The sequence below is a fragment of the Aquarana catesbeiana genome, linkage group LG01 (assembly GCF_042186555.1).
Source record: "Aquarana catesbeiana isolate 2022-GZ linkage group LG01, ASM4218655v1, whole genome shotgun sequence".
Classification (NCBI taxonomy): domain Eukaryota; kingdom Metazoa; phylum Chordata; class Amphibia; order Anura; family Ranidae; genus Aquarana; species Aquarana catesbeiana.
Genome location: NC_133324.1, coordinates 742,628,958 through 742,643,105, shown reverse-complemented (window position 1 = coordinate 742,643,105; position 14,148 = coordinate 742,628,958). Strand labels below are relative to the sequence as shown.

The 14,148-nt window shown below is 45.5% G+C and overlaps 1 protein-coding gene across 3 annotated transcripts in view; it reads right to left on the bottom strand.

The window, feature by feature from the left end:
* Positions 1-14,148, bottom strand: part of TRIM2 (tripartite motif containing 2) — a 219,081-nt gene that overhangs the window by 143,836 nt on the left and 61,097 nt on the right. The window contains exon 1 of one of the 3 annotated variants that reach the window (XM_073605271.1): positions 722-869. The exons of the other annotated variants lie outside the window; for them this stretch is intronic. The gene's annotated coding sequence lies outside the window, so the exon portion shown is untranslated. Of the gene's footprint in view, positions 1-721; positions 870-14,148 lie in introns of those variants that run through there. 3 annotated transcript variants of the gene reach the window in all.

The following is a 14,148-nucleotide window of genomic DNA, read 5'->3' as shown; positions in this document are numbered from 1 at the left end:
TAGCATTCATTCCAGTATACCCTGATTCGGCACAGTGTAACATTCATACAAAAAATGAAATATCAAGTCAATAATAAAAAGTTATCACATCAATAGACACAGTAGCATTGGCTTTAAATGATTAGTGAAATCCCTTGCACATATACTGATTAGTAATTAGGTAATTGCATAGTGTGTACTCTGGAATAAAATACTGCAGGGAAAATTGACCAAAACTGCCGCAGACAGTACCTGGAGCAGCTGTGCCTAGTAACCAATCAGCTTCGATTAGCTTGTTCAGCGAAGCTTTAAAAATGAAAGCTAGAAGTGGATTGGTTGCCATGTACAGTTGTTCCAGATCCTGCATTAGTTGCCTGAAACCTTTCCAGTAGGTTAGTCCCTCTTCAGGAAATCTCCCACCCATCTCCTCTGCAGGACATAAAAATCACACACACCATTCATTTTCTATCCCAGCATTTCTGGCAGATTACCAAAAATAACTGCAAAAATAAGATGCAGCATCAAACCACTAGATCATAGTATGACACAAGCACGTGACTTCACTACTGACAGCTTCTAATGATATTGATGAGCTCGCATGAGCAGAGCCTGCAGTGAAATGAATGAGGACTAGTATAAATAGTGCACCATTCTGTAGCAGCTGTTCATTGGACATCCAGGAATGGAAAGCCAGGTCAGAATGCAGCACAACAATAGATGGGCAGCTCTGAAAGTTACTCACTGGTACTCCATAGCTTCATCCTATCCTGTGCATCTCCAGAGCCAAGAGTGGTGTGCCTGGGAAGATCAGCCCCAGTCCTAAATCCAGATCCAGCAGCAGCAGAGTGAGAGCTGCTCTCAGCATAAACACAAACAGCTTGTCAATGCAGCCAGAGAGGGAGGGGCTGCGAGGAGGGGCGTGTCAGCCAATGATCGCTGACTGCACTCCATGCACGCTGTCATCCTGATCATCAGCATTCTTAGAAAGTCACAACACTGATGTGTAGCGTGTATGCAGTGTACACAGCAAAGCCAATCAGTGGAATATCAGGCTTTGATAAGTACCAATATAGCTGTAGTAGAGTATTGGACTTTGTTAGTCATTGATTATTGCACAACGTTTGGAGTTGAAATGATACCCTTTATTGGTTAATTTAAAGAGGAACTTCTCCCTATCTATCAAAAAATGAAATGTGATAGTCCTAATATTTGTCCCTGTAAAAAATAATAAAAAAGCATATATACTATTCTATGGAGTCCAGCGTTATCTTGCTTGCAAGCAAAAGGGGGGAGCTTGATGGTATTTTTGGGGGGGGGGGAGCGGTGCTGCAAACAATCCATGGTGCACCATGAATTAGAACTCTAGACTGCAGACCATACACACACCCATGGGCGTTCGCAGAACTTTTTCTGGGTGGGCATCATTTTAAGGCCACCCATGCTCCGCCCCTTTCAACAATCTCATGAAAATCGTTCCACTAGAAAGATATATGTGTTATATAAGAGATAATTCATCTTCACTTTTTATTGGAAGTTACTCAAGCAACTGTGTACCATGCCCATATAACCTAGAGAATGTACATCTGTTTACATTGCAATACATCTGTTCATAGATGTGCGCAGCCTATTGCATTAGGGTGTGCACCCCAAAGCTCCAACACATTTATATGCGTTTGACATATTTACCAGCCTCTTCCCCGCTCTCCATCCTGAAACAATGGGAGGAAGGGGGAGCAAGAGAGCACACAGGGGGACCCGGGCAACAGAAGGAAGAGGAACAGGGACAGGAGGGATGGCGGGGGTTGCATATATTGTTACAGATCCCCTGTATTTTCCTCCTGTGGCAGCTGAATGTTGAGAGGGAGACGAGGAGAAGCCTACTTTCAGCTGCTGTAGGAGGAAAATACAGATCGATTCCACTAAACTCCACTCCCGCCGCCTCTCCTGTCCAGGTTCTGAGGGTCAGCAAGGAAGGATTGCGGTTTACCTATCACCTGCCAGTCATTGGTGGGTTGCCAACCACAGGATTAGGGTGTGCCCAGGCACACCTGGCACACCCCTTGCGCACGCCTATGCATCTGTTGTGGCCATATTTTGATCTTCATACTGTCACTGTAAAGGCTGTTTTCATCAAGATATCATCGGTACGCAGCCGCCTGAATAACCTTGCAGACGCCCATGCTTTCAATTCAATACAAAGTGATAAGTTAAGATGAATTATCTCTTAAACTATACACACATCTTTTAAGTTATATCTTTCCAAATTGCAATTATAGCTCAGCTCAGCTGTCCCACTTTCCAAGCAAAGCAATATATTATTATATATAATGCTCCTCCTGAGTCTTGCTGTTACCTGTGGTTCTTCACTGTGTATGCCTCTGTATTTTTTGTCTATGATGATGATCCCCTAGGCCCAGGGCAGCACTGGCAGGCGGCAGCCGGATCTACACAAGCAGGCTGGCAGCCAATGACTGGAGCGGAGGAGCCTAGGCGAGCATCGCATTGGATGATAGGGCCGGGGTGAGGGGGGATGTCAGATGATAGATGCCAGAGTCTCAGAGACACAGAGCATCACAGCTATTACAGCTCCAAGTCGCTTTGGATAAGTCTCTATGAGCTTGCCACATCTTACCAATGGGATTTTTGCCCATTCCTCCTTGCAAAACTGCTCCAGCTCCTTCAAGTTGGATGGTTTGCGCTTGTGAACAGCAATCTTTAAGTCTAACCACAGATTTTCTATTGGTTTGAGGTCTAGGCTTTGACGAGGCCATTCCAACACATTTACATGTCTCCCCTTAAACCACTCAAGTGTTGCTTTAGCAGTGTGTTTGGGGTCATTGTCCTGCTGGAAGGTGAACCTCCGTCCTAGCCTCAAATCACACACAGAGTGGTACAGGTTTTGCTCAAGAATATCCCTGTATTTAGTACCATCCATCTTTCCCTCAACTCTGACCAGTTTCCCAGTCCCGACTGCTGGGATGGTGTTCTTTGGGTGATGTGTTGAGTTTGCACCAGACATAGCGTTTTCTTTGATGGTCAAAAAGTTCAATTTTAGTCTCCTCAGAGCAGAACACCTTCCTCCATACATTTTGGGAGTCTCCCACATGCCTTTTCGCAAACTCAAAACATGCCATTTTGTTTTTTTCTGAAAGTAATGGCTTTCTTCTGGCCATTCTGCCATAAAGCCCACATCTATGGAGCGTACGGCTTATTGTCGTCCTATGTACAGATACTCCAGTCTGTGCTGTGGAACTCTGCAGCTCCTCCAGGGTTACCTTAGGTCTCTGTGCTGCCTCTCTGATTAATGCCCTCCTTGCCCGATCCATCCATGTCTCTTGGCAGGTTTGCTGTTGTGCAATGTTCTTTCCATTTGGTTATGATAGATTTGATGGTGCTCCTAGGGATCATCAAAGATTTGGATACTTTTTATAACCTAACCCTGACTTGTACTTCTCAACAACATTGTCCCTTACTTGTTTGGAGAGTTCCTTGGTCTTCATGGAAGTGTTTGGTTAATGGTGCCTTAGGTGTTGCAGCCTCTGGGGCCTTTCAAAAAGGTGTGTATATGTAATGACAGATCATGTGACACTTAGATTGCACACAGGTGGACATCATTTCACTAATTATGTGACTTCTGAAGGTAATTGGTTGAACCAGAGCTTTTTATGGGCTTCAAAACAAAGTGGGTGAATACATACTCATATGACAATTATCAGTTTTTTATTTCTGAAAAATAGTTTTATGTATATATTTTTCTAACTTTACTTCACCAACTTAGACTATTGTGTTCGGATCCATCACATATAATTCAGATTAAAAAACATTGATCTAAAGGCTGTAATGTAAAAAAATAGGTAAAAAGCCAAGAGGGGGGGTGAATACTTTTGCAAGGCACTGTATAACATTTACAAAGTCCATAGGTGATCAGAAGAAGGGGTTTTATGATACAGATGATAAGAGCCAGCATTCAGGGACATGAACCCTGGGACTGTCCCTTGACACCGTGGAAGACCTGTAGTACATTTAAAGCAGACTGTAGTCCATCCCCCTAGACATTGACCCTATAGGGGGTGATGGGCCCCTTATCTTAAAACTGGTGTGGCTGGTCTGGGTCTCAGCCTCCATACAGCTGTGCTGTCTGGGCTCCCTGCGCTCTTTCCTGGATCCGGTCCTTGCAGCAGGCAGTGGCTCTGATAGGCGAGCATGGAGTGGATGGTGTCGGCGGCGGCAGTCTTGAGTCTTGGTGAAGAGCTTGTGTAGGGTGGCCGTGGTGCCCTGGGAGACATTGATTTTTTTTTTTTTTTAACCTAGGGCTCTTTCAGACTGGTGGACTCTGCCAGCAGATCTGCCTGCTCAATGAGGGATCTCTCCGCTGACCCAGCTGAGCAGGCGGATGACAGGTCCGCTTTCCTCTATGGGTGGTCGCATGTAAATGGACTGCCTGTCCATTTACATCTGATTGTCATCTGCCAGACAGATGAGGATGGTCCCTTTTATACGGGCAGATCGATCCGTTCCCCATCCGTCTGGAGAATCGAATGACAGTCAGATGGACATGGACAGGCAGTCCATTTACATCCAACTGCCCATAGAAGAAAACCGACTGTGTCCATTTCTGCTCTGCATAAGCGGTGGCAGAGTCCACCAATGTGAAAGAGACCGAACGGATCCCCCATTTGTCTGTTTTTAGCAGGTCGGATTGGGTCGCCTGAAAAACTGACAGGTAGACCCGATCGTTCTTCCCGTGTGAAAGGGCCCTTACTGCAGGGAATGCATTCTTCATTTGTATTAACCGGGTGATCTGCCCAGAAAAACTCTGAATGGTGGGGCAATTAAACAAACACCTTTTAACAACAGCATTGTGAATTTAGGGGAAGCAAAGTGTTATGGAGGCCATACATGGAACAACTTTATATATTGTCAATTGATTTAATGTTGGGGAGAAAAATATAGTTGAATCTAAAAGTTTGAAATGAACCGTTGGATGCGACATACACCTTATGATTACATCAATCTACCTGCTTTCCTGATTGAATTTTCTGTTCAGATTGGAAGAATTTAGATGAAATCAGTTGTGTTTTTCTCAAAATCAACCGATGACACAGTCTGTGTCTTTTCAATACTTCATGGATTTGATCATATTGTCCGATTCTGCAAAGAATCGTACACACAGATGGTTACCTGTAGATTAGATGCAATAACAAATTTACATAAAATGAACTAACGAAAAACATTTAACTACCGGTTTGCTTCCCTTCCTCTCTAATACTTACCTGAGCCTGTATCAATCCAGCGCTGCTCTCTTTCTCCCTGGTCTCACAGGGCAGACTGATAACAGCAGGAGCTGAAGGCTCCTTCAATCAAGGCTGTCAATCAAATCCAGTGAGGTGGGAGTGGGGGGGGCAGGGCCAAGCTACATGCTGTGTGTGTCTATAGACACAAACAGCCAGGCTTGGAATTGAGTCTGCACGCCTGCCTCCATAGCAAGGGATATGCAGGCACAGAAGAGGAGGAGGAGCAGCACGTCTAACTGCTGGACAGCTTGGTCTGTTAAAGGAAGTTGAAAAAAAAAACAGACTTACTGGCTGGATCACCAGGGGAAAATAAAGGGGGGGGGGAGTAAAAAAAAAAAAAAAGAAAAGAAAACTAATGTTTAATATTACATTTTTCTTTTTGGGTTTAATACTGCTTTAATTATTAAAGAAATTAATTTAATATTTAATTTAATTAAACTTCTGGGATAACTTAGAAACCTTCTTCAGTCTTTATAAATTGTGTGTGCTAAGTTAAAGCACATGTAAAAACATTCATATAATAAAACCCACCCAAATGTACTCAAAGCTAAGAACTACAGTAATTAGTGGATTGCAAGCTTCTTGACAGATCTTGTATTGCCTGCTTTTTTAAACTGCCAATACACACCCATGGCCCCTTAGGTAGTATCACTATTCCTTATTAGTCACTTTAACCTACTTCGAACATTAGCCCCAGGGGCCCATTCACAGTTCACATTGCGTTAACACAGAGGACTGTTTAAGGGAAGAGAAAAGAGCCAGATAGTAAAGTCCCGAACACACGGGCAGAATGTCGAGAGACATTTACCAGTATAAAAAAAAAGTCCGACATTCTGCCCATGTGTACGTCGGTCTGTCTGACAGAAGCCAGCCTTTGGGCCGGCTTCTGTCGGACACGCATCCTGTAAAACCAGCAGCCGACCAACTCCCGATCAACACTCTCAGCCAATGGCAGAAAACAACAGCTTAGCGAGGGGGGAGGGGGAGGATCGCTGGACTAACCTCGCATGCTTAGTACAGTGGCTCCCAACCAGGGCTGTAAGTTTTTTGGGTTTTTTTTGTCCAACCTACGAGGTTGCATGGAAAAAAACTGTAGTGTGTACCAGGCTTTAGGGTTTGTTTACACTTGCATTGCCCACTGAAAAGTGATCTGCAGTTGATTGCTTTTCAGAGGGCACCTAACAGGCTACTGGGAGGCAATATGTCACCTCCTCTCTATCTATTTTAATCCTGTAAAACCTACACCACTGTGCTGCAACTGCATGCATTGCACTTGGTTGCAGGGAACCTGCCACACAGCTTATTTTCTTGAATTACTCATGTTTGGCAGTGGTACTGCCCACTAAACACAACAGGGTTTAGTGGGCAGTACCATATACCGTGGGGTTTTCCCACGGTAAAAGTTCAACCCCCTCTACCACTAGGAGAGGGATGCATAGCTCCCAACTGTCCCTGATTTGAAGGGACTGTCCCTGATTTGGAGCAATGTCCCTCTGTCCCTCTTTCCTCCTCATATGTCCCACCTTTTGGTTTCATCTATATAGTTGTATATAAAATGCACATTTTATCTTTAAAAAAGTGTTTCCCAGTGCTAAACCTTTTGTTTGCTACTAGGTGTCCCTCATTCAGATCTCAAAATGTTGGGAAGTATGGGAATGTTAACAGGGCATTTAAACTGCCTGTTTTTACCAGCCCCCGAGATGCAAGTGCAAACCAGGCACTTAGGCCTCTTTCACACTGGGGCGGTTTGCAGGCGCTATTGCGCTAAAAATAGCGCCTGCAAACCGACCTGAAACTGCCACTGCTGTGTCTCCAGTGTGAAAGCCCTGAGGGCTTTCACACTGGAGCGCTGCGCTGCCAGGAGGGAAAAAAAACTCCCGCAAACAGCATCTTTGGAGCAGTGAAGGAGTGATGTATACACCGCTCCTTCACCGCCCCTGCCCATTGAAATCAATGGGGCAGCGCGGCTATACCGCCGGCATAGCGCTCCTGTAGCGGTGCTTTGCGAGTGGTTTTAACGCTTTTTCGGCTGGTAGCGGGGCGGTTTTAATGCTAAAACGATGGTAAAGCGCTGCTAAAAATAGCAGCGTTTTACCGCCGACACCCCCACCGACCCAGTGTGAAAGGGGCCTTAGTAATAAGGGTGGTGAGAAGGGGAGGGACAACAGGGGGTAGAAATCAATGAGGAGGCTGAAGGCACTAAATGGGTGAGAGGTGAGCAACCTATAAACAAAAGAGGAGAGCAGCAGAGGCACTGCCAAACCTAGACCACATGTAGGGCCCGTAGAGTAAAATCTCCAGTTATTAAAGTGAGTAGAAAGGGTGGGCATTGCTAGGCAGCCTTACAGGTGGAGGTGGGCGTTACAGTGGTGCAATTAGAAGAGCAGATGAAGTTGTGGTTCTGTTCTTCCTTATTATGGAGAAAGGCTGTCACGTCTTCAATTGATTTTTAGCAAACCACATGTGTATAGAAGAGGTACTATTTGTTTCCATAGGGTGGGGAAGTATGTGAGTGTGGGCTGCACTAACAGGTGAAATTGTTCCAGAAAACATGGAGTAGCATCCTTGGCTCTGAGTGAAATCTCCAGCAGAACAAGGGACCTGTGGGTAGATTCTGTAAAGAAGGGTTGGGACTCAGTACCAGCATGCCAGAAATTTGTAACCTTGTTCCTTGAGAACCTGTGCGCTAATGTGATGGCTCTTATAGTTGTAGTTATTTGTACTGAGTTAACAGAGATGAGAAATTCAGATTCCCATTTATGCACAAAAGGAGGGATAAGTCCTTCTTGCAGTGCAATGAGGATCTTGTAGAAAATATTATTATTATTACACATGATTTATATAGAGCCAACAGTTTACACAGTGCTTTACAATGTAGAGGGGGGGACAGCACAATCACAGTACAATTCAATACAGAAGGGACAGGAAGGCCCTGCTCGTAGAGCTTACATTCTAAAGGGAGGGGGTGGTGGTACAAAAGGTAATAGATGTGGGGAAAGATTTGATGGGGGTGGCTCGGGGACAGTTGTTAGGTGGGTGTGGGATTGGCTTCCATGAATAAGCGAGTTTTCAGGGATCTCCTAAAAGTGGACAGGTTAGGGGCTGATCGGATGTACCGGGGCAGGGAGTTCCAGAGGATGGGAGAGGCTCTGGAGAAGTCCTGAAGGTGAGCATGAGAGGAGGTAACAAGGGAGCTAGAGAGCAGGAGGTACTGGGAGGAGCAGAGGGGACGATTAGGGCGATATCTGCAGATGAGGTTGGTGATTCATGGAAGGACTGTTTCTCCATGCAGTAGCTTATGCTCATCAAGGAAGTTGCACATGTGAAATCTCACCAGCAAAGATGTAGAGATGTAATTAGCATGGTCCCAGTATGATGCAGGCACACATGCCTGACAAATAGATTTAAAAGGTAGGCCAACGACAAGACAGATAGAGAGGAGAAAGACTTTTTAGTGCAGGAAGGTGTTGGGGCAGGAAAGGAAGAGATTTATCTTCAAGATTTCAAAATATTATTGAACAGTGATATTTAAATAAATTTCGCGCAATATTAAACCTAAATTAAAAAATTAAAAAATGTGTAGGTGGATATGCAAAGTGCGTATTGTAATACAGGTGTGGGACACTGGTAACTGTTGCTATTGTTGCTAGGATCAAAGATCTCTGTTCTGCAATATGTTATAATCGCTGCTATTTTCCAATATAATGATGGTATTCAAATAGTTGCAATTAAATGCTAGAGTAATATAAATGCCACCCTGTAATCAGCATGAAAGAACATGTGCATAAAAAATAGCAATTCCTGGTGAATAAAAAATCAATGGCATCTTCTAAAATCAATAATCAAATGCTAGAATAATATAAATGCCACCCTGTAATCAGCATGAAAGAATGCGTGCATAATAAATGGCAATTTCTGGTGAATAAAAAAAACAAATGAAATCTTATAAAATCAGAAATCAAAATGTGCAATCAATCATAAGTATTGTCTTAAAAAATACACATAAAAATAGTGATCATTAAAATAGGTGATAAAGGTCCGTTTTGGTGCTAAAGTAAAGTGCAGGTGTTCAGATCAAGAAGTGCTTTATGGAGGTAGGTGGGTGCTGGTATATGTAAAATCTGTGAGTAATTCTTCTATTTAATCTTAAAAATTAAGATGTGACAAATGTGTATCCTTCTGCTGCTGGTGTCTCCTAGTGTGGTCTCACAGAACCCTCACCTTCAGTTAGTAGTAATCAGGCATTCAGTAGTATGTCTTTAAGCAGTGGGAGTGGTCTCTGGCAGCCTTTTCTTTCTTTATTATTTTTTCTCCAACATTCCCTCTATGTAGCTCCGCTCTGGTAAACTCAGTTTGGGGGAGATAAATAAAGAGGGAGGGGGGAGAGAAAGAGGCTCCACTAGTGCATTAAAGTTTTAAAACCAAAGGGGGAATGTTTATTTAGGTAATGCTCTTACATTTCTTATAATAAAAACAGGCAGGGTAAATGTAAAAAACGGTCTGGCGTTCTCAGCGCCCTCTCACTTGTGCTTCAGATAGTGTGTATCGCTCCAGCCAATCCCTACGCGTTACGACACCGTCACGTGTCTTCATCTGGGGACCCATGCATTTCACCCATCTGGCCTTAATCATAGAAATCGTCCCTATGATCGTCTCATCTCTATGATTAGGTGAAACGCATTAGCTCCGGTTCTCTGTGGGTCGATGACATGTGTCATCAGAACACAACCTTCCTTTACACAGTCTGTGGCCTTCTCGGATGTGTGACACTATCCCAGGAGGGTGCTGGGGACAGGGGAAGGGTTGCGGACCAAGCACATTAACCTCGTGATGAATAAGGCCACATGCATACTGGCAAAAAAAATGCTACCGTTAGAGGCGTCTGGCTTTTTTTTTTATGCCTCTAAACACAGTTCTATGTTAGACTATGTGACCATGCAAATCAGGCATTTAGATCAGTGTTAAGATCCCTTTCACACTGAGGTGCTTTACAGGTGCTATAGCGCTAAAAATAGCACCTGCAAAGTGCCTGTAAAGCGCCTCTCCTGTCACTCCAATGTGAAAGCCCGAGGGCTTTCATACTGGAGCGGTGCGCTGGCAGGACTTCAAAAAGAGTCCTGCAAGCAGCTTCTTTGAGGCCGCTCGTAAAGTGCCCCTGCCCATTGAAATCAATGGGCAGTGCCGCTGAAGCGGTGCTTTGCGGACGCTTTTGCCCCTTTTTCGGCCGATAGTGGGGGTTAAAAGCGCCCCGCTAGTGGCTGAAAACCGCCACTAAAATGACGGTAAAGCACCGCTAAAAATAGCGGCACTTTACCACCGACGCCCCCCACCCCAGTGTGAAAGGGCTCTTAGAAAGGAGTTTCTGAGCATAATTTACATGCATAAATGGGTGTAAAAGCACATATAGGCGTAAATGTATTCCACTGGCCAGAATGAACTAATATTCTGGCTAGTAGAATGCATTTACATTCAATGCCATATGCATGTAAACGAGCGTACATACGCAACCTTTGAGGCATTCTTTATGCCAAGTTCTGGCATATTTGGGGAATAAATTCATACACCCATGTACAGGGCCACCATCAGGGGGTACAGCCAATACAACTGTAAGGGGCCCCGGGGCCCAAGTGGGCACCCCTGGGCCAGACGAAAGCAGGATGGGTGAAGGGGAGCCATGTTGTACACAATAGAAACGATATTGCAGCTTCTGCTGCTCTCTCTGTCATTGAGCTCAAACATTGAGCTCTTTACTGCCACCTCTAGCAACGATGTGCATGTGCGAGCTGCCTGAACTGTGCTCCTCTGTATCAGCAACATGTCAGCAGTGAAAACGAGCTGGGACTAGGTAGGAAGATTTCCTTTACAAGTAGGGGCTGTGAAGGAAAGGGAGGGGGGTGGTTTGTGTACAGGGAGGGGCCAGAGACTTGTGTTTTTACGGATTTGCGTATGTGTGGGGCTAACATATATATACAGCTGGGGGGGTTGACACAAATACAGGTGTGAGGGGGGCAAGCATATATGCAGGTGTGAGAGGGGCTGGCATATATACAGGTGTGGGGGGCTGACATATATACAGGTCTGAGGTGGGCTGGCATATATACAGGTGTGTGTGGGGGGTGGGGCTGACATATATACAGGAGTAATGGGGCTGGCATATATACAGGTGGGGGGGCCGACATATACAGGTGTGTGTGTGTGGGGTGGGGGGCTGAAATATATACACAGGTGGGGGGCTGGCATATACAAGTGTGGGGGGCTGGCATATATACAGGTGTGAGGGGGGCTGGCATATATACAGGTGTGAGGGGGGCTGGCATATATACAGGTGTGGGGGGTTGGCATATATACAGGTGTGGGGGGGCTGACATATATACCATGTTTCCCCGAAAATAAGCCCGGGTCTTATATTCATTTTGTCTGCCAAAAACACACTAGGGCTTATTTTTGGGGTAGGGCTTGCCATGCAATGTGCTGTCTTCCCAGTGGTTGCAAAATGCCAGAATTCTTTCTATCACAGGATCACATAATGCAAAAGGTATGCGTTTCTGCCAAGCAACCGTGCAAACACCTTCTTTCATGGCCTGCCTGAGCTGTCTTCCACCGCTTCGAGCACTGCAGGGGGTTGGGGGGCGAGATCCCCCACTGACACCAGGGAGAAGAAGAAGGCTGAGCCCTGCTCGGCACTTCAATGGCCCGCCTGAGCCATCTTCCACGTCTATGATTAGTGCAGAGAGAGGGGGGCCGGGATCGCCCGCTGACACCCAGGAGAAGAGGAGCTCAGCTGAGCCCTGCTTGGCGCTTCCATTGCCCGCCCAAGCTGTCTTCCCCGCTCTGAGCAATGCAGGGAGGGGGCCAAGATTCCCCACTGACACCTGAGAGAAGAGGAGATCAGCTGAGCACCGCACTGACATATAGGACTGCAGGAGAGTGGACTGTAGCATTGCAGCCCTCCCTGAAAATCACACTAGGTCTTATTATCGGGGTAGGTCTTATTTTCAGGGAAACACGGTACAGGATTGGAGGGGGCGCTAAGTGTGTACAGGTGAGGTGGCCGGTGTGTGGATTCGGTGGGATGTGGGATGTCCCGTGGGCAAGCCCTGGGGAATGTTGGTGGTCAGGCTCAGGGGGGACCCAGGCCTAAAGCTGTGTAAGGGGCCCAAAAATTTCTGATGGCTGCCCTGCCCATGTACATGAGACCTAAGGTAGTGGGAACAGTACCCACTAAAAAAGGTAATCCCTCCTTACCAAATGTGAAACAGGTAGGGAAGAAGGTTAGAAGGAGGCTATAGGTAAATTGTGAGTAAAAGTCAGCTTTAAGAGCCCTTTCACACTGAGGCAGTTTTCAGGTGTTTTAGCGCTAGAAATAGTGCCTGTAAAGTGTCTGAAAACTGCCTTCCATTCTCTGCAATGGGTGCTTTCACACCCGGGTGGAGTGCTTGCAGGACGTTCGAAAAAGTCCTGCAAGCAGCAACTTTGGGGCAGGTTGGGAGTGCTGTATACAGTGCTCCCAAAATGTCCTGCCCATTGCAATGAATGGGCAGCACTTTCGAAGATGAGCAGCGCTTTACCGCGAATGTGTGAAAGGGATCTAACTCTTGAAAAACATTACTCTTTCGTAAACAGAGCACCCTGAGGTTTAGCTGCCCAGACCAAATTTAGCAGTGAAAAAAATAGTAATACACGCAGGTGCACTTTTCAAGTTTTCTGCTGCAACATTAAAGTTCTCACGCCAAGGGGCATTGTGCATGAAGACTTAAAAAAGGGTAAAGTATGTAAAGCAATACTTGGATTGGGGTATGAGTAATACCCCTGTGAGTTTTTTCCTTTCTGTGAACTATTGGAGAGATTTCCCTTCACTTCCTGTCCAAGAGACACAACAGAAAGTAAGAACAAATCTCACTAAAACCTGGGGATGTCCCTATTAAACAGTTGTCACTGGAACACCCAGTTGAAGATTTCCTCTCATCTTCTGCACTTCTCACAGCTCAAAAAAAAAAATTGAATTACCTATCATAATCCAATGACAGTACGACAATCTTCCCGCTAAGCTATTATGTTCTGACAGGGGGAATGCTGATCAGACCTTTTCCGGTCATGACTATTCAACAGAAGCCGTTCGGCCGGCTTTTGTTGGACCGGCTGCCATGCACATGGACTGAATGTTGGCTGACTTCTATTGAATTGGTTGATACTGCTCACAATTCGGCCCATGTGTAGGGGGCTTAAGTCTCTGTTATAAGCATTTGAAAATAAGTAGATTTTCTCCTTTAGTGATGAGCGCTGATTAGGCTGCATTGATGGGAACTGATGAGGCGGCACTGATGAACACTGATGAGGAGGCACTGATGAGGCTGCACTGATGGGCACTAATAGGTGGTACTAATTGGCACTGATAGGCAGCACTGATGGGCACTGATAGACACTGATGGGGCTGCACTGATAATCAGGGCACAGGTGATCAGTGCCCTGATTACCTGTGTAAATGTCCCATCACACTTGCCAGTTACCAACTCTTCTCCAGCACGTGAGGAAAGAAATGCCCATAGCCAGCAAGCTTGTTTACATGTGATCAGTTGTGATAGGACACAGCTGATCACATGGTAAAGGGCCGCTGTCATTGGCCCTTTACCACAATCTGTGATCAGCTGTGTCCAAAGGAAACAGTAATCACAGAAGGCTCCTCTAGGGAGCACGTGGGGGGGGTTCTGGGAGAACGTCCATCATGGACGCCCTCCCAGAGCGAGAGAACCACACTGTAACCCTCTGTTGGCTATAGTACGGTAATGAAGTCTTTAAATACACTTTAGAAAAGCCCCATGGCTTAAGAACATTGCAGCAGAAAACTAGAAATGAGCACCTGTGCCTTTATAAAAGA